Genomic DNA, 21,118 nt, shown 5'->3' with positions numbered 1-21,118 from the left:
CAGGGTGCCTGTATTTCAGCTCACTGTGGCCCTAAGAAATGCAGGATTTAGAGAAGACAGTGAGTGGTCAGGGATACATTTTAACTGCCTTAACCCTTTAAATGCCTCCATAAACTATTGCCTTAAAGAAATACTTTTTCATTGAGCTCACCAATATACATTTTTTAAGGTTTATTTCTAAAGAGAAATCACTGAAGTCCCATTTTTACTAATCCGTCATTATATATCATTTCTTGCTGAAAGTTTGGTGTGGAATTTTAAAACGAAGTACAAATTTTGTTTTGGAAATTTCACAACCCTTGAGGTATTTGGAGGCCCATTTGGGCATCCCAAAATCCTGACCAGAATAACTAACAAATGGCCTTAAAAGGATATGAAGTTACAGCTGTGAAAAACAGTGGTGATTCCTCAACAAATTAAACATAGAATTACCATATGATCCAGCAATTCCACTTCTGGTATACCCAAAAGAATTGAAAAAAGGAACTCAAACAGATATTTGTACACCCATAATCATAGCATCACTATTCACGATAGCCAAGACGTAGAAGCAACCGAAGTGTCCATTAACAGAAGAATAAACAAAATGTGGTATATACATACAATAGGATATTATTCAGCCTTAAAAGGGAAGGAAATTCTGACACATGCTACATGGATGAACCTTGAAGACATGCTAAGTGAAATAAACCAATCACAAAAGACAAATTCTGTATGGTTTCACTTATATGAGATACATAGAGTAGTCAAATTCATAGAAACAGAAAGAAAAAGAGAGGTTACCAGGAGGCTGGGGGGAGGGACAAATGGGGAGTTACTGTTTAATGGGTATGGAGTTTCAGTTTGGGAAGATGAAAAATGTCCTGGAGTTGGATGGGCATGATGGTTGCACAACAGTGTGAATGTTCTTAATGCCATTGAACTGTACGCTTAAAATGGTAAATTTTTTGTTATATATACTTTACCACAATCAAAAAGAAAAGTTATATCCCTCGAACACTAGACAACCTTGCCCAGAAAAAAAAGTTTGCTGCCATTACTCTCTATCCTGAGAACAGGCAGGACAATGCTTTGATGTTGTTCTAAAGAACAAAGAGAAAAGATGATTAAGAAAGGAATTTTGGTAAAGCAGCCACTCATGTTTTATTAAATGCAATGGAAGGCTCTTTTCCTAGACCAATATTGTTCTCACCTTCTGCATATTAAAGTTAGTAAAGAGTCCTAGACACATTCAACATCTGCTGGCAACAGGGGACTTCCCTGGTGGTTCAGTGACTAAGTCTCCGCACTCCCAATGCAGGGAGCCTGGGTCTGATCCCTGGTCAGGGAGCTAGATCCCACATTCCTCAACTAAGATCCCGCATGCCAAAACGAAGATCACACGTGCTGCAACTAAGAACAGGCACAGACAAATAAATAAATGAATATTTAAAAGAAAAATCTACTGGCAGCAGAAGAAACTGGTACATCCTTTCTGAAATGGAAATTGGCTTTCAAAAGTCAGAATTTTACATAATATTGTCTAGGCAATTCCATACCTAGGAATTTATGCAAAGATTATAATCAAGAATGTGTACAAAGATACAGCTGGTTATCTTTACCAAAACACAGTTACAATAATGAAAATTTTTTAGGAAAATTAAATGTCCAACAATCATTTAAATAATGATCCACAGTAGTACACCGTGTAGTCATTTTAAATGATATAGAAAAATATTTAATGCCTGGGAAACGTTCACACATTGTCAGATGAATAAAAAGGTTACAAACAATATGCATTATTGTAAACATTCACTGAGCATTGAGACTTATGCACATGATTGGGTATAATTTAAAAAGGAAGAAAATATAAAAGTTAAGTTTTAGAAGTATGGTATGATTCCTGTTTTGTAAATATACAGATCTTCCTTGACCCCTTACCGTGGGGTTACAACACGATAAACCCATCCTAAGTCAAAAATGCTTTTAACCCACCTAAATTGCTGAACACCATAACTTAGCCTAGCCTACCTTAAATGTGCTCAAAACACTTACATTAGCCTACAGTTGGGAAAAATCACCTAACAGAAGCCTATTTTATAATAAAGTGTTGAATATTTCATGTAACTTATTAAATACTTATTGAGTATCATACCACATGTCGCTAGCCTGGGAAAAGATCCAAATTCAAAGTTCAAAGCACGGTTTCTACTGTACGCATATCTCTTTTACACCATTGTTAACTTGAAAAATCCTAAACTGAACCATTGTAAGTCAGGGACCATCTGTATATGGTATGTATATTTATAAAATATGCAAAAGCATATACACCAAAATAGACCAATTGTCACTAGGTAACAGGGTCACCTATTTTTATATATTTCATTCTTTTTGCTTATCTATATTTGCTAAGATAAACATATAATATTCGAGTAATAAGAAAAAAGCAATAAAAAACAAGTCAGTTCATGTATACACTACCAAATGTAAAATGGACGGTTAGTGGGAAGCTGCTGCATAGCACAGGGAGATCAGCTTGATGCTTTGTGACCCCCTAGAGGGGTGGGATAGGGAGGGTGGGAGGGAGGCTCAAGAGGGAGGGGATATGGGGATATATGTATACATAGAGCTGATTCACTTTGTTGTACAGCAGAAACTAACAACACTGTAAAGCAATTATAATCCAATAAAGATATAAAGAAATAAGTCAATAAAAACTACAAAACACCAAACATCACATAGCTATTTACTGACTTAGTAGAGATGACAATTCAGAGGGCGCTATTCAAGAATTTGTTCTTCAGTTGGTTTGGTTTGGTTTGTTGCATGCTCTACTGCATGTAATAAGCCAATTTATTCACCCTTCGAAGCAGCTAACACTGTGCAGTGGGTTGAACATAGAAGAACGAAATGAATCCTGCCATCGCAGAGCTTCCCCTCTCACAGGGGTCTTGGCCACTGGCAGGTCCAATTGTTGTCTCCTCTGAGTGATCCCTTGCTTACAGGAATCACAGTGCAATGGAAACAATGCTGAACCCTGCTCCTTATTCCTTGACTAAGACTATGCTTTAATCACCACACCTCACATACCAGAAAATTAATTTCGTTGAGAACACAAGATTAACTCAAATTAAGCTTTAGCACATTACATAATCAAATGCTAAATTGTGTGGTTTTGAGGGAAAATTTAAAAGAAATTCATAGACGCATTCACAAATTACATGGAAAAAAGGAGGAAGGGGCAAAATGCAAAAGCTGTCGAAGAGAGATGAAAATGTCCATAGCATGTTCAGGGAAAGGTGAGGAAAACAACTTTACAGCAGAATGTGTTGAAAAGCCTTTAAGACTAGTGTTGAAGATGAGCCCTGGGCCAGAATGTTGAGAGCCTTGATGATCAGGCCAAGAACACTGAGCGAGTGTGGAGGTAACAGGGAACTGCTGTAGTTTCTCAAGCATGTGACATGTTAAAAGTGAAATTTTATGAAGATTAAATCTGGTGGCTGTGTGCATTTGAAGGAAGGAATAGCTGGAAAACAATGACAAATGTGGTTTAACCCTGAATTTGAATTTTATTTTAAATTTTATTTTTTAATGGGCACTACATTCACATAGAACAAAATTTTTTTTTTGTTCTCTCTCTCTCTCTCTCTCTCTCTCTCTCTCTCTATCTATCTATCTCTGTCTCTATCCACACACAAATCTTATTGGTTCGGTTTCTCTGGAGAACCCTGACTAATACACCTGCAATTCTTTCTTTTTTTTTTTTTTATGTCTCATGACTTATTTTTCGCTTTTTTTATTTTTAATTTTTTATCAGAGTAATTTGATTACAATATTGCTTGTTCTAGGAATATACAATCTGATTCATTTGTACATATACATACCTATTCATCTACAGATCCTCTTCCCATTTAGGTTATTACAGAGTGTTGAATAGACTTCCCATGTTATACTGTCGCTTTTTTCTTTTTTGAATTTTATTTTATTTATTTTTTTATACAGCAGGTTCTTATTAGTCTTCCATTTTATACACATCAGTGTATACATGTCAATCCCAATCTCCCAGTTCATCACACCACCATACCCACCACCCCACCGCCTTCCCCCCTTGGTGTCCATACGTTTGTTCTCTACATCTGTGTCTCAATTTCTGCCCTGAAAACCAGTTCATCTGTACCATTTTTCTAAGTTCCACATATATATGCGTTAATATACGATATTTGTTTTTCTCTTTCTAACTTACTTCACTCTGTATGGCAGTCTCTAGATCCATTCACGTCTCAACAAATGACCCAATTTTGTTCCTTTTTATGGCTGAGTAATATTCCGTTGTATATATGTACCACTTCTTTATCCATTCATCTGTCAATAGGCATTTAGGTTGCTTCCATGACCTGGCTATTGTAAATAGTGCTGAAATGAACATTGGGGTGCATGTGTCTTTTTGAATTATGGTTTTCTCTGGGTATATGCCTAGTGGTGGGATTGCTGGATCATATGGTAATTCTATTTTTAGTTTTTTAAGGAACCTCCATACTGTTCTCCATAGTGGATGTATCAATTTACATTCCCACCAACAGTGTAAGACGGTTCCCTTTTCTCCACACCCTCTCCAGCATTTGTTGTTTGTAGATTTTCTGATGATGCCCATTCTTTTTTTTTTTTTTTTTTTGCGGTACGCGGGCCTCTCACTGTTGTGGCCTCTCCCATTGCGGAGCACAGGCTCCGGACGCGCAGGCTCAGTGGCCATGGCTCACGGGCCTAGCCTCTCCACGGGATGTGGGATCTTCCCAGACCGGGGCACGAACCCATGTCCCCTGCATCGGCAGACGGACTCTCAACCACTACGCCACCAGGGAAGCCCTGATGATGCCCATTCTAACTGGCGTGAGGTAATACCTCATTGTAGTTTTGATTTGCATTTCTCTAATAATTAGTGATGTTGAGCAGCTTTTCATGTGCTTCTTGGCCATCCGTATGTCTTCTTTGGAGAAATCTCTGTTTACATCTTCTGCCCATTTTTGGATTGGGTTGTTTGTTTTTTTAATATTGAGCTGCATGAGCTGTTTATGTACTTTGGAGATTAATCCTTTGTTCATTGATTCGTTTGCAAATATTTTCTCCCATTCTGAGGGTTGTCTTTTCGTCTTGTTTATGGTTTCCTTTGCTGTGCAAAAGATTTGAAGTTTCATTAGGGCCCATTTGTTTATTTTTGTTTTTATTTCCATTACTCTAGGAGGTGGATCAAAAAAGATCTTGCTGTGATTTATGTCAAAGAGTGTTCTTCCTATGTTTTCCTCCAAGAGTTTTATAGTGTCCGGTCTAACATTTAGGTCTCTAATCCATTTTCAGTTTATTTTTGCATACGGTGTTAGGGATTGTTCTAATTTCATTCTTTTACATGTAGCTGTCCAGTTTTCCCACCACCACTTATTGAAGAGACTGTCTTTTCTCCATTGTATATCCCTGCCTCCTTTGTCATAGATTAGTTGACCATAGGTGCATGGGTTTATCTTTGGGCTTTCTATCTTGTGCCATTGATCTATGTTTCTGTTTTTGTGCCAGTACCATATTGTCTTGATTACTGTAGCTTTATACTATAGTCTGAAGTCAGGGAGTCTGGTTCCTCCAGCTCCGTTTTTTTCCCTCAAGACTGCTTTGGCTATTCGGGGTCTTTTGTGTCTCCATACAAATTTTAAGATTTTTTGTTCTAGTTCCGTAAAAAATGCCATTGGTAATTTGATAGGGATTGCATTGAATCTGTAGATTGCTTTGGGTAGTATAGTCATTTCCACAATATTGATTCTTCCAATCCAAGAATATGGTATATCTCTCCATCGGTTTGTATCATCTTTCATTTCTTTCATTAGTGTCTTATAGTTTTCTGCATACAGGTCATTTGTCTCCCTAGGTATGTTTATTCCTAGGTATTTTATTCTTTTTGTTGCAGTGGTAAATGGGAGTGTTTCCTTAATTTCTCTTTCAGATTTTTCATCATTAGTGTATAGGAATGCAAGAGATTTCTGTGCATTAATTTTGTATCCTGCAAGTTTACCAAATTCATTGATTAGCTCTAGTAGTTTTCTGGTGGCATCTTTAGGATTCTCTATGTATAGTATCATGTCATCTGCAAAGAGTGACAGTGTTACTTCTTCTTTTCCAATTTGTATTCCTTTTATTTCTTTTGCTTCTCTGATTGCTGTGGCTAGGAGTTCCAAAACTATGTTGAATAATAGTGGCGAGAGTGGACATCCTTGTCTTGTTCCTAATCTTAGAGGAAATGCTTTCAGTTTTTCACCATTGAGAATGATGTTTGCTGTGGGTTTGTCATATATGGCCTTTATTATGTTGAGGTAGGTTCTCTCTATGCCCACTTTCTGGAGAGTTTTTATCATAAATGGGTGTTGAATTTTGTCAAAAGCTTTTTCTGCATCTACTGAGATGATCATATGGTTTTCATTCTTCAATTTGTTAATATGGTGTATCACATTGATTGATTTGCATATATTGAAGAATCCTTGCATCCCTGGGATAAATCCCACTTGATCATGGTGTATGATCCTTTTAATGTGTTGTTGGATTCTGTTTGCTAGTATTTTGTTGAGGATTTTTGCATCTATGTTCATCAGTGATATTGGTCTGCAATTTTTTGTTTTGTAGTATCTTTGTCTGCTTTTGGTATCAGGGCGATGGTGGCCTCATAGAATGAGTTTGGGAGTGTTCCTTCCTCCATAATTTTTTGGAAGAGTTTCAGAAGGCTGAATGTTAACTCTTCTCTAAATGTTTGATAGAATTCACCTGTGAAGCCATCTGGTCCTGGACTTTTGTTTGTTGGAAGATTTGTAATCACAGTTTCAATTTCATTCCTTGTGATTGGTCTGTTCATATTTTCTGTTTCTTCCTGGTTCAGTCTTGGAAGGTTATACCTTTCTAAGAATTTGTCCATTTCTTCCTGGTTGTCCATTTTATTGGCATAGAGTTGTTTGTAGTAGTCTCTTAGGATGCTTTGTATTTCTGCAGTGTCTGTTGTAACTTCTCTTTTTGCATTTCTAATTTTATTGATTTGAGTTCTCTCCCTCTTTTTCTTGATGAGTCTGGCTTATGGTTTATCAATTCTGTTTATCTTCTCAAAGAACCAGCTTTTAGTTTTATTGATCTTTGCTATTGTTTTCTTTGTTTCTATTTCATTTATTTCTGCTCTGATCTTTATGATTTCTTTCCTTCTGCTACCTTTGGGTTTTGCTTGTTCTTTCTCTAGTTCCTTTAGGTGTAAGGTTAAATTGTTTATTTGAGATTTTTATTGTTTCTTGAGGTAGGCTTGTATAGCTATAAACTTCTCTCTTAGAACTGCTTTTGCTGCATCCCATAGGTTTTGGATCATTGTGTTTTCATTGTCATTTGTCTCTAGGTATTTTTTGATTTCCTCTTTGATTTCTTCAGTGATCTCTTGGTAATTTAGCAACATATTGTTTAGCCTCCATGTGTTTGTGTTTTTTACGTTTTTTTCCCTGTAATTCATTTCTAATCTCATAGCGTTGTGGTCAGAAAAGATGCTTGATATAATTTCAATTTTGTTAAATTTCCTGAGGCTTGATTTGTGCCCCAAGATGTGATCTATCCTGGAGAGTGTTCCATGTGCACTTGAGAAGAAAGTGTAATCTGCTGGTTTTGGATGGAATGTCTTATAAATATCAATTAAATCTATCTGGTCTATTGTGTCATTTAAAGCTTGTGTTTCCTTATTTATTTTCATTTTGGATGATCTGTTCATTGGTGTAAGTGCGGTGTTAAAGGCCCCCACTCTTACTGTGTTACTGTCGATTTTCTCTTTTATAGCTGTTAGCAGTTGCCTTATGTATTGAGGTGCACCTATGTTGGGTGCATATATATATATATATATAATTGTTATATCTTCTTCTTGGATTGATCCCTTGATCATTACGTAGTGTCCTTGTCTCTTGTAGCATTCTTTATTTTAAAGTCTATTTTATCTGATACAAGGATTGCTACTCCAGCTTTCTTTTTTTTTTTAAACATTTATTTATTTATTTATTTTTGGCTGTGTTGGGTCTTCGTTTCTGTGCGAGGGCTTTCTCTAGTTGCGGCGAGCGGGGGCCATTCTTCATCGCAGTGCGCGGACCTCTCACTATCGCGGCCTCTCTTGTTGCGGAGCACAGGCTCCAGACGCGCAGGCTCAGTAGTTGTGGCTCACGGGCCTAGTTGCTCCGCGGCATGTGAGATCTTCCCAGACCAGGGCTCGAACCCGTGTCCCCTGCATTGGCAGGCAGATTCTCAACCACTGCGCCACCAGGGAAGCCCTCCAGCTTTCTTTTGATTTACATTTGCATGGAATATCTTTTTCCATTCCCTCACTTTCAGTCTGTATGTGTCTCTAGGTCTGAAGTGGGTCTCTTGTAGACAGCATATATATGGGTCTTGTTTTTGTATCCATTCAGCAAACCTGTGTCTTTTGGTTGGAGCATTTAATCCATTCACGTTTAAGGTAATTATCAATATGTATGTTCCTATGACCATTTTCTTAATTGTTTTGGGTTTGTTTTTGTAGGTCCTTTTCCTTTCTTTCTTTTTTTTTTTTTTTTTTGTGGTACGTGGGCCTCTCACTGTTGTGGCCTCTCCTGCTCCAGACGCGCAGGCTCAGCAGCCATGGCTCACGGGCCCAGCCGCTCCACGGCACGCGGGATCCTCCCGGACCGGGGCACAAACCCGTGTCCCCTGCATCGGCAGGTGGACCCTCAACCACTGCACCACCAGGGAAGCCCCCTTTTCCTTTCTTGTTTGTCCCACTTAGAGAAGTTCCTTTAGCATTTGTTGTAAAGCTGGTTTGGCGGTGCTGAATTCTCATCTTTTGCTTGTCTGTAAAGCTTTTGATTTCTCCATCGAATCTGAATGAGATTCTTGCCGGGTAGAGTAATCTTGGTTGTAGGTTCTTTCCTTTCATCACTTTAAGTATATCATGCCACTCCCTTCTGGCTTGTAGAGTTTCTGGTGAGAAATCAGCTGTTAACCTTATAGGAGTTCCCTTGTATGTTATTTGTCGTTTTTCCCTTGCTGCTTTTAATAATTTTTCCTTGTCTTTAATTTTTGCCAATTTGATTATTATGTGTCTCGGCATGTTTCTCTTTGGATTTTTCCTGTATGGGTCTCGCTGTGCTTCCTGGACTTGGGTGGCTCTATCCTTTCCCATGTTAGGGAAATTTTCGACTATAATCTCTTCAAATATTTTCTCTGGTCCTTTCTCTCTTCTCCTCCTGGGACCCCTATAATGCTAATGTTGCGTTTAATGTTGTCCCAGAGGTCTCTTAGGCTGTCTTCATTTCTTTTTATTCTTTTTTCTTTAGTCTGTTCTGCAGCAGTGAATTCCACCATTCTGTCTTCCAGGTCACTTATCCGTTCTTCTGCCTCAGTTTTTCTTCTATTGATTCCTTCTAGTGTAGTTTTCATTTCAGTTATTGTATTGTTCATCTCTGTTTGTTTGTTCTTTAATTCTTCTAGGTCTTTGTTAAATATTTCTTGCATCTTCTCGGTCTTTGCCTCCATTCTTTTTCCGAGGTCCTGGATCATCTTCACTATCATTATTCTGAATTCTTTTTCTGGAAAACTGCCTATCTCCACTTCATTTAGTTGTTTTTCTGAGGTTTTATCTCGTTCCTTCACCTGGTACATAGCCCTCTGCCTTTTCATCTTGTCTACATTTCTGTGAATGTGGATTTTTTTCCACAGGCTTCAGGACTGTAGTCAGAACAAAATTTTAAGGGTACAAAACGGTAAGCATGAAAGGTAAGTGTCCCTCCACCCTTGGTCTTCCAGCCCCCAGTTTTCTTCCCAAGGTAACTGAGGTAACCACTGCTAACAGAGTTTCATTTTTGCAGTCATTGCATTTACAAGTATATTTACATATATATATGTGTGTGTGTGTGTGTGTGTGTATCTCAGTTCCTTAGTGTCAGACACTTCCAATCTTCGGCTCTTACAGAGAATACTGCACTGAATCCTCTTGTTCTTATGGTCTTTCACTAATGTTGGCACATGTTTTAGAAAAGAAACTTAACATGTGTAAGTCAGTAGGGATTTACTGAGAGCCTATTGAATATATACTCACAAAGTACCTGTAGTTTTTGCTTCTTTAAAAAAATAAAGAATTCTGATAATTTCCTTTGCTCCCCCTACATCTTGTAACTGAGTTTTACCAAAGTTATTATTCCATGTAGGTATAATGTATGTGACAGAATAAAATCAACTAAAGGTTTCATTCCTTTCCTCAGAAATCTGGAATTAGGCAATTCTAGTAATAGACTACACCTGCATCATATTGTATTATCTATCATATTATTTACTAAACTGTGGCTTACATATCTGACACCTTGGCTCTGAATGGCTCCTCCCTCCTTAGTGCCCCCGATTCACAGCACCCCTTGGGATACAGGTAAGGATTAAAGAGAAAGAGCTCACAATTCAATAAGCACCCAGTTGAAGGTGTCCTTTATATTGTGATGTTACAGGTTTACACAGCATTACTGGTTATTTTCCTCATTTTGATATCTCCACATGTATTGTCACTATCAGAATTCAGTAAAACTCTCCTTCTCAACTTGTTTTAAGCCTTTGAGGTTTTGTTATTTTTTAATAATAGTACTGACTGGCTTACTTACAAGATCACATCCCCCAAATAAAAATATAAATTGTAACAACTTTGCATGGTAATGGATGGTAACTGGACTTATTGTGGTGATTATTTTATAATGTATAAAAATATCGAGGGACTTCTCTGGTGGTGCAGTAGGTAGGACTCCGTTCTCCCAATGCAGGGAGCCTAGGTTTGATCCCTGGTCAAGGAACTAGATCCCACATGCATGCCGCAACTAATAGTTTGCCTGCCACAACTAAGGAGCCCCCAAGCCGCAACTAAGGAACACACGTGCTGCAACTAAGACTTGGCGCAATAGTCAAATGCCTACATGTAATACTTAAATTTCATTATTTAGTTATATATAAAATGATCAAATGACATGTAATATTCAACTTTTTAAATTTACTTAAACATACATATTTAAAATACTATATTATGAAAAACTGTATTAATTTAAGAATAGTGCTATTCTTCCATTGTATGAGAAACTTTGTAAGGATACAAGTATGAGGCATCTACATGTTTTTCTAAAGGATGATCTGGGGAAAAACTTTGCTTTATATTTGAACATACATAATACTTCCTCAATTTGGGAATTCTTCAATCATTTTAATTTTTTAAATCATTTTCACAATTTATTCTCTTTTTTAAGTTGTATATTGATTAGAAAAGTCTTCATTACTTATTTTAATAAATATTAGCACCTTTTTGGAGTATTATTTAATACAGGTAAGCATGTGTTTTGAGAAAAGTAGAATGCACTTATTTATTTCTACTCTTTTCCCCAAAACTAACCTTTAAACTTGCTGCAGGACTTCCCTGGTGGTGCAGTGGTTAAGAATACGCCTGGCAATGCAGGGGACACGCGTTCGATCCCTGGTCCGGGAAGATACCACGTGCCTCAGAGTAACTAAGCCCATGCACCACGACTACTGAGCCTGTGCTCTAGAGCCCACGAGCCACAACTACTGAAGCCCGCGTGCTGCAACTACTGAAGCCCACGCACCTAGAGCCCATGCTCTGCAACAAGAGAAGCCCCCGCTCCCCACAACTAGAGAAAGCCCACGTGCAGAAACGAAGGCCCAACGCAGCCAAAAATAAATAATTAATTAATTAATTTAAAAAATTTAAACTTGTTGCAGCACCTTATGATAGGGTGTATTTTTAATGTTCCCTGGGTTTTTCCCTCTAATGGTAAAGGTAATAAAAATCATGTTGGGACCACTGTCTCGTATTTTGAAGAAATGATAAATGATAAAGCTACAGCCATTCCTCCTTATATCAAAATAAATTATACATAACCAAATAACTCAGCAGCCATAGAAAAAAATTAATAAACATGACTATGCAAAAATTAAGCACATGTGGGCCTCTCACCTTCTGAGATGGCCTACACTCTCTCCGTGGAGTGTTTCTCTCTAAATAAATCAACTTCTTACCTTAAAAGGAAGAGAAAAAGGACTTCCCTGGTGATCCAGTGGTTAAGAATCCCCCTTCCAATGCAAGGGACGTGGGTTCGATCCCTGGTTGTATTAATATCCCACATGCCAAGGAGCAACTAAGACCACACACTCTAGAGCCCATGCGCCACAACCAGAGAGACCGTGCGCCGCAACAAAAGATCCCGTGTGCCACAACTAAGACCTGACACAGCCAAATAAATAAATAAATATTTAAAAATAATAATAATAAAGAAAGGATTTTCTCTAAAAAAACATTAAGCACATGTGTGTGGCATAAAAATACAAAAGCAAAATCAGGAGATAAATAATGTACAAGGAATAAAATTTCACAATTCCCGTAACAGACAAAAGGCTGACTTCCCCAGTTTAAAAAAAGTGCAAACAAATCAGTAAGTAAAAGATTAACAGGACTTCCTTGGTGGCACAGTGGTTAAGAATCCACCTGCCAATGCAGGGGCACGGGTTCGAGCCCTGGTCCGGGAAGATCCCACATACCGTGGAGCAACTAAACCCATGTTCCACAACGACTGAGCCTGCTCTCTAGAGCCCACGTACCACAACTACTGAAGCCTGTGCACCTAGAGCTCGTGCTCTGCAACAATAGAAGCCACCACAATGAGAAGCCACGCACCACAACTAAGAGTAGCCCCCACTCGCCACAGCTAGGGAAAGCCCGAATGCAGCAATGAAGACCCAATGCAGCCAAAAATAAATAAATAAATATATTAAAAAATAATATTAACAACCCAACAGAAAATTGGGTCAAGAATATGACTACCTTCAGAAACATAAATAACCAATAAACATATAACTATAAGTGCAACCTCAGTCATAATTATGAAACTGCTAATCACTCAAAGGAAGATAAATTGTTCACCTCTCAGAGAAGCAAAATGTCTAAAGTTTGATAATACCTGGTGCTAGAACAGAAGTGGGAAAGTAAACACCTTCATACATTGTCGGATATGAGTGTAAATTGGTACAATTTAGCAATTTGGTGGTATTTATCAACTTTTATAAAACTTATATCTTGTTGACTGGACAATTTTTCTCTACAAATTTACCCTATGATGTACACCAAAATATGTTCAAGGAGGCCATTGCAAAATTCTTTGCAACAGAAAAAAATTGGAAACAACCAAAATGTCCCTCAATGGGATGGAGAAGAAGAGATCAGTGGATGAATAAAGTACGGTATTTGTGTTATGAACTACTACTATAAAGCCATTAAAAAAAAGAGTAAGATAACTCTTTTTGTGCAGTATGGAGAGATCTCTATGATGGATTATCACATGAAAAAGGAAGGTTGAGAAGAGTATGATAGCATTATCTCTTCTGGGCAGTTTTTCATAATTCATATATTTATTGAAAAAAAAATCCCTGTAAAAGTGGACCCCTGCATTTCAAATCCGTTTTGTTCAAGGGTCAACTGTATGTACATTTGCACCTGATTTTTTTCTTTAAAAATCATATATGTGGATTCCTTTTCAGAGAGGGAGCTGGGCAGGTACAGAAGAAAGGCTTTTAGCTTCAACTAACATCTTTCTGAACTGTTTGTACGAAGTCAATATAGTGATCTCACCACTTTTGTTTTCTTCTTTATGCTTTTTTGGTATGCTTTTTAAAAGAGCAAATATAATTTAACTTACAAATGCTGGTTTTAAAAAAAAACGCTTTAAAAATACATAGTACAAAATATAGCATAGAAATCTTATAGAACTTTTTAACATCGCTGAAGTTCTTTGCACCTCAAGACGCGCAGCGTCAGGGCCCCAACCTCAGGACCAGAAAAACCGCCCAGTCTCCTCGGCCCCTGGCCTACAACTCCCACAAGGCATCGCGAAAACTACGTATAAAGGAGCGACAGGAGACAGCCCAGTTACTTCCGGTCTCCAGGAAACGTCCCTCCGGAAGTGCTTTTTTTTTCTTAACGTCACAGGTCGTAGGCTTTAAGTGGGAAGAAGAAAGCTAACTCTGCTGAAAAGAAAAGGAAAAAGGCTGGAAGGTAAGAGTTTACAAGCCCTAGAAACTCCGAACGAGGACAGAAATTAGGCAGCCCATAGGTGAGCTCTGCGCGGCTAGCTACCAGAGTCGTTCTCAGATGTGCAGCTCTCCTCCTGCTTCTCCCTTTTCCTTCCAGTCTCACGCTAAGTTCTGGTGTGCAGGGCAAAATCGGCACCTTTCCCTTGCGGTTCTTCGGAACCCGAGCTTCCAAGGCGCCAAACCCCAAGTTCCAGAAAGTACCTGCAACCATTCGTTCTGATTTCCCTGCTCCCGGCTCAGGCTGGGATTTTGGACACCAGCTGAGCTCTCTGATAAAAAGGCCTAGTTTCCGATTTAGCTCCTACCTCCCAACGTCTTTTCCTCAGAACCTGCTGCTCTGTTCCAACATAAGATCCAGTGGAAAGAAAACGGAACCTGCCAGGACCTTAGCCTCCCTATGTTTTAGTCCCTGCATTTTATTAGGCTGCCTGATAAAATCCCTCCCGGACTGCCAGAGTAAAACAGCATTCTGAGACAAGAACAGGATATATTTAAAATTTTTTTTAAAAGTCTTTCTGTTAAGTCAGACATAGAATCTGTAAATGATTCGTTAAAGGCTGTCGAAACATTGCTTTGAGGTTTTAATCAAGTGCAAAGTGCAATGACAAATGCTAGTAATTCACTTGTTAATGTGTGCGAATAGCGATAGTGGGGGACGGGAGTAAATGGGAACTCTGCTTAGTTTGGCTGTGAACCTAAAACTGCTCTGAAAAATTCTTTATTTTTTAAAGATAATGGTAATAACAGGAAGTATAATCACCATTATTGAGGTCCTACTCTGTTCCATTGGTAAAGCTAGCATTTGAACCGTGCTGTGTCTGACTCCAAAGCTCATAGTGAATAAAATGCATTAAAACACTGCACCAGATTATCTGGCCAGAATTTAGGCATTTCAGAAAATGCACTTGACAAGGCTGTTAGGAGACCTGATTTGTCGTATCAGCTCTCTACTGGCACCTTGTTGACCCACACTTCCTTGATTTGAGAAGGAGGATGTCAGATCAGAGCAATGATTCTCAAACTTAAAACTGCACACGAATCACCTGGTGATTTGGTGAAGCTAAAACATCTGCTTCAGGATGTCTAGGTGAGGTCTGAGATTCTGCATTTCTGACAAGCCCCCAGGTGAAGTCCCTGTTAATCCAGGAGCCACACTTGGAATAGCAGAGGGCAGGGTGATCTCTGAGATCCTTTCAAGTTCTAACACTCTCACAGTGGATCGTTCTTTCCCCCCTCTAACCTTAGCACCTTTGCTCTTAAGGAAATATTGAAGGATCAGTCAAAAAAAGAGAGTGACAGGGGCTTCCCTGGTGGCGCAGTGGTTGAGAGTCCGCCTGCCGATGCAGGGGACATGGGTTCGTGCCCCGGTCCGGGAAGATCCCACATGCCGCGGAGCAGCTGGGCCCGTGAGCCATGGCCGCTGAGCCTGCGCACCCGGAGCCTGTGCTCCGCAATGGGAGAGGCCACAACAGTGAGAGGCCCGCGTACCGCAAAAAAAAAAAAGAGTTACAGAAGTAAAGATTCCTAACTGAAGCCAAAATATGAAAATAAAAAATAACTTTATAATGTCTCTGGAAAGATACCCAGGAAACCCATAAGAGTAGCTGCCTTCAGGGAGGCAGACTTGATGGCTCAAGGACAGGAATGGCAGGTAAACTTTACGGTGTACTTTTATACCTTTCTCATTTTTACTATGTGTGTGTGTGTTCTCTCCTTTTAAAAAATAATTCATTTTTGTGCTCGCTTCGGCAGCACATGTACTAAAATTGGAATGATACAGAGAAGATTACCACGACCCCTGTGCGAGGATGACACGCAAATTCGTGAAGTGTTCCATATTTTTAGTCATGTACCACAATGTTCATTGCAGCTCTATTTACAATAGCCAGGACATGGAAGCAACCTAAGTGTCCATGGACAGATGAATGGATAAAGAAGATGTAGCACATGTATACAATGGAATATTACTCAGCCGTGAAAAGGAACAAAATTGAGTTATTTGTAGTGAGGTGGATGTACCTAGAGTCTGTCATAGAGAGTGAAGTAAGTCAGAAAGAGAAAAATACCATATGCTAACACATATATATGGAATCTAAAAAAAAAGGTCATGAAGAACCTGGGCCAAGATGGGAATAAAGACACAGACCTACTAGAGAATGGACTTGAGGACACTGGGAGGGGGAAGGGTAAGCTGGGACAAAGTGCGAGAGTGACATGGACATATATACACTACCAAACGTAAAATAGATAGCTAGTGGGAAGCAGTCGCATAGCACAGGGAGATCAGCTGGGTGCTTTGTGACCAGCTAGAAGGGTGGGATAGGGAGGGTGGGAGGGAGGGAGACGCAAGAGGGAAGAGATGGGGATATATGTATATGTATAACTGATTCACTTTGTTATAAAGCAGAAACTAACACACCATTGTAAAGCAATTATACTCCAATAAAAATGTTAAAAAAATAATTCATTTTTAATTATCATGGAAAAGTGGTTAATATGCCACTCGTTAGTGAGGCAGAAGTCACTGAGTTATTAGTTTGGACCTACTATTACTGTAACAGATTTCTTTTAAACAGAAAGAAATTACTTTAACAGGCACTTGATTATGTTTGGGAAACAAGCACTTGAATATCTCCCTGACATTTCAGCTTTCTTCCTCTCTTCTCAAATAGAATTGCAGTGGAGTATATTGGTAATATAGTCGTCAAATCAGATATGATGGTAGTTTTAGGAAAATAGTGACTTAAGTGCATGAAACTGGGCCAAATAACTCATGAGATAACTTCTGGCATTAAGATCTGAGATTATCTGGTCCTATGAGTTCTGATTCCCAGAACCTAGACCAGTGATCCTCTAGTCTGGCTACACATTAAAATCACTTGGTGGGGAATTCCCTGGCAGTCCAGTGGTTAGAACTCCGGGCTTCCACTGCAAGGGGCCCAGGTTTGATCCCACAAGCTGGTGGCCCAGCCAAAAAAAAATCACTTGGTGCGTATACGTATACACACACACACATGTACATACACATATATGTATATACATATATACACACCAGTGTACACATGTGTACACTGTACACACCAGTGTACACATGTGTGTACACTGGTACACACATACCAGTGCCAGGACCCTTCTGTAGGTCAATTAAAATGGAGTTTCTAGGGGCGGGGCATGGATTTTTTTTTTTTTAAGCTATGGCCAGTGATTATAATGTGCATCAAGGTATAACCTAGACCAAGGATATTAATCTGATACTCAGGAAATATGAATGGAATAAAAACAAGAAACTTGGCCTTCCCTGGTGGCGCAGTGGTTAAGAATCCGCCTGCCAATGCAGAGGACACGAGTTCAAGCCCTGGTCCAGGAAGATCCCACATGCCACGGAGCAACTAAGCCCGTGTGCCACAACTACTGAGCCTGCGCTCTAGAGCCCGTGTGCCACAACTATTGAAGCCTGTGCATCTAGAGCCCATGCTCCACAACAAGAGAAGCCACCACAATGAGAAGACCGCATACTGCAGCGAAGAGTTAGACCCATCTCGCTGCAACTAGAGAAAGCCCGCCTGCAGCAACAAAGACCCAATGCAGCCAGAAAAATTATGATAATAATAAAATAAAATAAATAAATTTATTTAAAAAAAACAAACTTTTAATGAATACTTTCTGTGTCGTAGGCCCCATTGTTCTCTTTAGTAAATTCAGAGAATCCATTTGATTCAGCGATAAGTTCACAGATACTGTGATTCTGTAAAAGCCCACACTTGCCAGATAAATGTTTGCCAAAAGGAATTGAAATCTAAATATAGAATAATACTCATGAGCAGCTTCACGGCTGAGCAAAAAATCTCTGAGTACTTGGTTTGTGCCTAGCACTGTGAGAGATGTAAATGAAATCTGTTTTAGCAGTTCCTCACAAGGAACTTGCATTGCAATTAAAGAGACAAGATTGAACTTGTGACCCACTGATCAAATCAAAATTTAGTCCTACCAAACCATGTTCCTAAAATGTTGTGAAATCATTGCCAACATTTTTTTTAGCATCTTTATTGGAGTATAATTGCTTTACATTATTGTGTTAGTTGCTGGTATAACAAAGTGAATCAGCTCTATGTATACATATATCCCCATATCCCCTCCCTCTTGCATCTCCCTCCCACTCTCCCTATCCCACCCCTCTAGGTGGTCACAAAGCACCGAGCTGATCTCCCTGTGCAACATTTTTAAATTGGGAGGTTTTGCATAAAATTCCAGACTTCTACCTTCTCTTGAAAAATTGAAAGATCTGATGATTTGGGATTCAATTACCATTCCCAACGGCAGCATTTGTCTGGAGCTGAGCTGGGAACACCCCCTTTAGATGGGGCCCATGCTGTTGAGTTTGTCACAGTCTCCTAACTCTGTTGCTCTCTGATACTGAGGCCAAGTGTCAGTTGCCAGGCATTATCACAAATCTTTATAAGAGGAAAGTGAAATATTTTTGATCCCTATTTTATCAAATGTAGAACAAAAAATAGAGCACAAAAGCCACATGTTTCAAGAAAAACAAGGGAGGACATATCCCTTTGAGAAAATAAAGACAATTATGGGCCTTCCCTGGTGGCGCAGTGGTTAAGAATCTGCCTGCCAATGCAGGGGACACGGGTTCGAGCCCTGGTCTGGGAAGATCCCACATACTGCGGAGCATCTAAGCCCATGTGCCACAACTACTGAGCCCGTGTGCCACAACTACTGAAGCCTGTGCACCTAAAGCCTGTGCTCTTCAACAAGAGAAGCCACTGCAATGAGAAGCCCATGCACCACAACGAAGAGTAGCCCCTGCTCGCCGCATCTAGAGAAAGCCCACACGCAGCAACGAAGACCCAATGCAGCCAATAAATAAATAATTTATATATATATATAAAAGACTTATGTCAGGTTCTCTGTACTCACATCCTTGTCCCTATATACATCTGAATTTATGCCCTGTGATCTACACTTGATTATATAGTCACTATCTATCCAAATAAAAAACTATATTCGAGTATCGATTGCTGGCTAAATGCCTGTGGTCTAGAGTCAGACGGATTCAATTTCAAGCCACCACTTAGCAGCCCTGATCCTACTTTATGCCCCGATGCCTCAGGTCTACCTTCTCCATCTGTATAAGGCAGGTAATAACAGGACCACCTCACAGGATTGATTTGAGGATTGAACAAGGTAACATTAATTAACAGTGTCTGGTACCCAGTGACAGCTCCCTAAATGTCAGCTATTTTTATCCTTGTCAGGAAATGCCAAGGGATGAGTTGAGGGGGAAAGCAAGTTGTCGGGGGAAGCTATGTAGAAGGGGTGAGCTGACCAAGAGGGGTGGGAGACGTAGCTCGTCCAGGTGGAGAGAAGACAGGGCAGTATAGGCCTGAGGAAAGGCTCAGAAGAGATGGTGTGACCAGGGCCTGGATGTTTAAGCCACACAGTTGTGAGACTACTGCACTGGAGCGTTTTCCTCATGTTTTGATTTTAAAATCTGAAGACTTTGCTGGCCCCTGCTTTATGGTATACAGTAGAAATTTTTGGATTTTTCCCACTCACCATGTGGCAAGGATTGCACGATTTCAAGAATTCAAACTTTTGAGTATTTCAGAGTTCATTAACTTTAGCATCTCACCATGGGATGCTTGTGCTTAGACACTGTCACCAGCACTGCCCCAGAGCCGCCACTAGAGGGACTAAGACCAAAGGAATCATCAAGCTTCTAGGTACAAAATTGACTTTCCTAGATTCCTACTTCAACACTATTAACATTTTTTTCCTTTGAAGCATATTTCTTTTATGCACTTTAAAATACTTTTAAAAATCCAAATCCTGCTGGAGTGTAGGAAATTAGAGTACTACTAACCATTATCCCCATAAAATAGCCACTTAATAATGTTAATAAGATTTTGTGTGTCCTTCCAGATATTTTCAATATATATACAAACATACGTATTATTCTTTTATTTAAACCCATGATTTGTCCCCTGACTACCATTCTGACTTCATCTCCTACCACTCTCTGCCTGCTCTACAGACTATATTCTAGATCTTCAAACTTGCCAACTTGTTCCATTCTCAAGACCTTTGCACTCGCTACATTATCTTCCTGGACCACTCTCTTCTCCCAGGTTATCCTCACTCAGGGGTTAGTTCATAGGTTATTTCCTCAGAGAGATCTTCATGACACCCATCAAGTAACTATTCCCCAACCCAAGTCACTCCCCACCACCATGTTTTATTTTCTTCCATCACTGTTTGAAGTTACCTTGTTTATTTATGTGCTTGCCTACCTACTCATTACTAAAATGTAATCTCCATGATAGCAGGAACCTTGGCTGCCTTATTTTCTTCGATATCACTAGTATCTAGAGCATAAATTAAGGACCTAAAAGTATTTGTTAATTGAATAAGTACATGAAAGAGTGCTGTACTTACTATTCTGTAACTTTTTCATTTCACTTAAAGTATCTTGAGATGATAAGGTTTATAGAGAATTCAGAACAAATGGAAGCATGTCCCCAAAAATGAAATAGATGGGAAAAATGAAAACTAGAAAACTAGAGAGGGGATGTAAAAAAAAAAAAAAAAAAAAAAATCTTATATAAGTTGTATTTTACTTACTGTAGATAAGCTTATTCTTTTATTTCAGTCATATCCTTAATTTTTAAATTTATTTTATTCTGGTTAGATATTCAAAAGCCTCAAAAATAAAACAATGTAAGATGTATTCAGTGGAAAGTCTGACATCCATTTCTGCCTAATAGCTACTTAGTTCCTACTCAACCTGGTAACCATTTATATTATATTAGTTTTTGTGTATCCTTCTTTATGCAAACACACACATAATATATATTTTTATTTATTTATGTATTATTATTATTTTTTTTTGCGGTACGTGGGCCTCTCACTGTTGTGGCCTCTCCCGTTGCGGAGCACAGGCTCCAGATGCGCAGGCTCAGCGGCCATGGCTCAC

General features: G+C 39.1%; 1 non-coding gene across 1 annotated transcript; it reads left to right on the top strand.

The window, feature by feature from the left end:
- The first annotated feature begins 15,869 nt into the window (after positions 1-15,869).
- On the top strand, positions 15,870-15,976 carry LOC137209525 (U6 spliceosomal RNA). Its single transcript, XR_010936081.1, has one exon. It is a non-coding gene; the product is annotated as a U6 spliceosomal RNA (small nuclear RNA).
- The last annotated feature ends 5,142 nt before the right edge of the window (positions 15,977-21,118 follow it).

This window comes from Pseudorca crassidens, chromosome 16, assembly GCF_039906515.1.
Source record: "Pseudorca crassidens isolate mPseCra1 chromosome 16, mPseCra1.hap1, whole genome shotgun sequence".
NCBI lineage: Eukaryota > Metazoa > Chordata > Mammalia > Artiodactyla > Delphinidae > Pseudorca > Pseudorca crassidens.
Note: the sequence above shows the minus strand (reverse complement) of the source record. Positions and strands in the feature narration are given on the sequence as shown.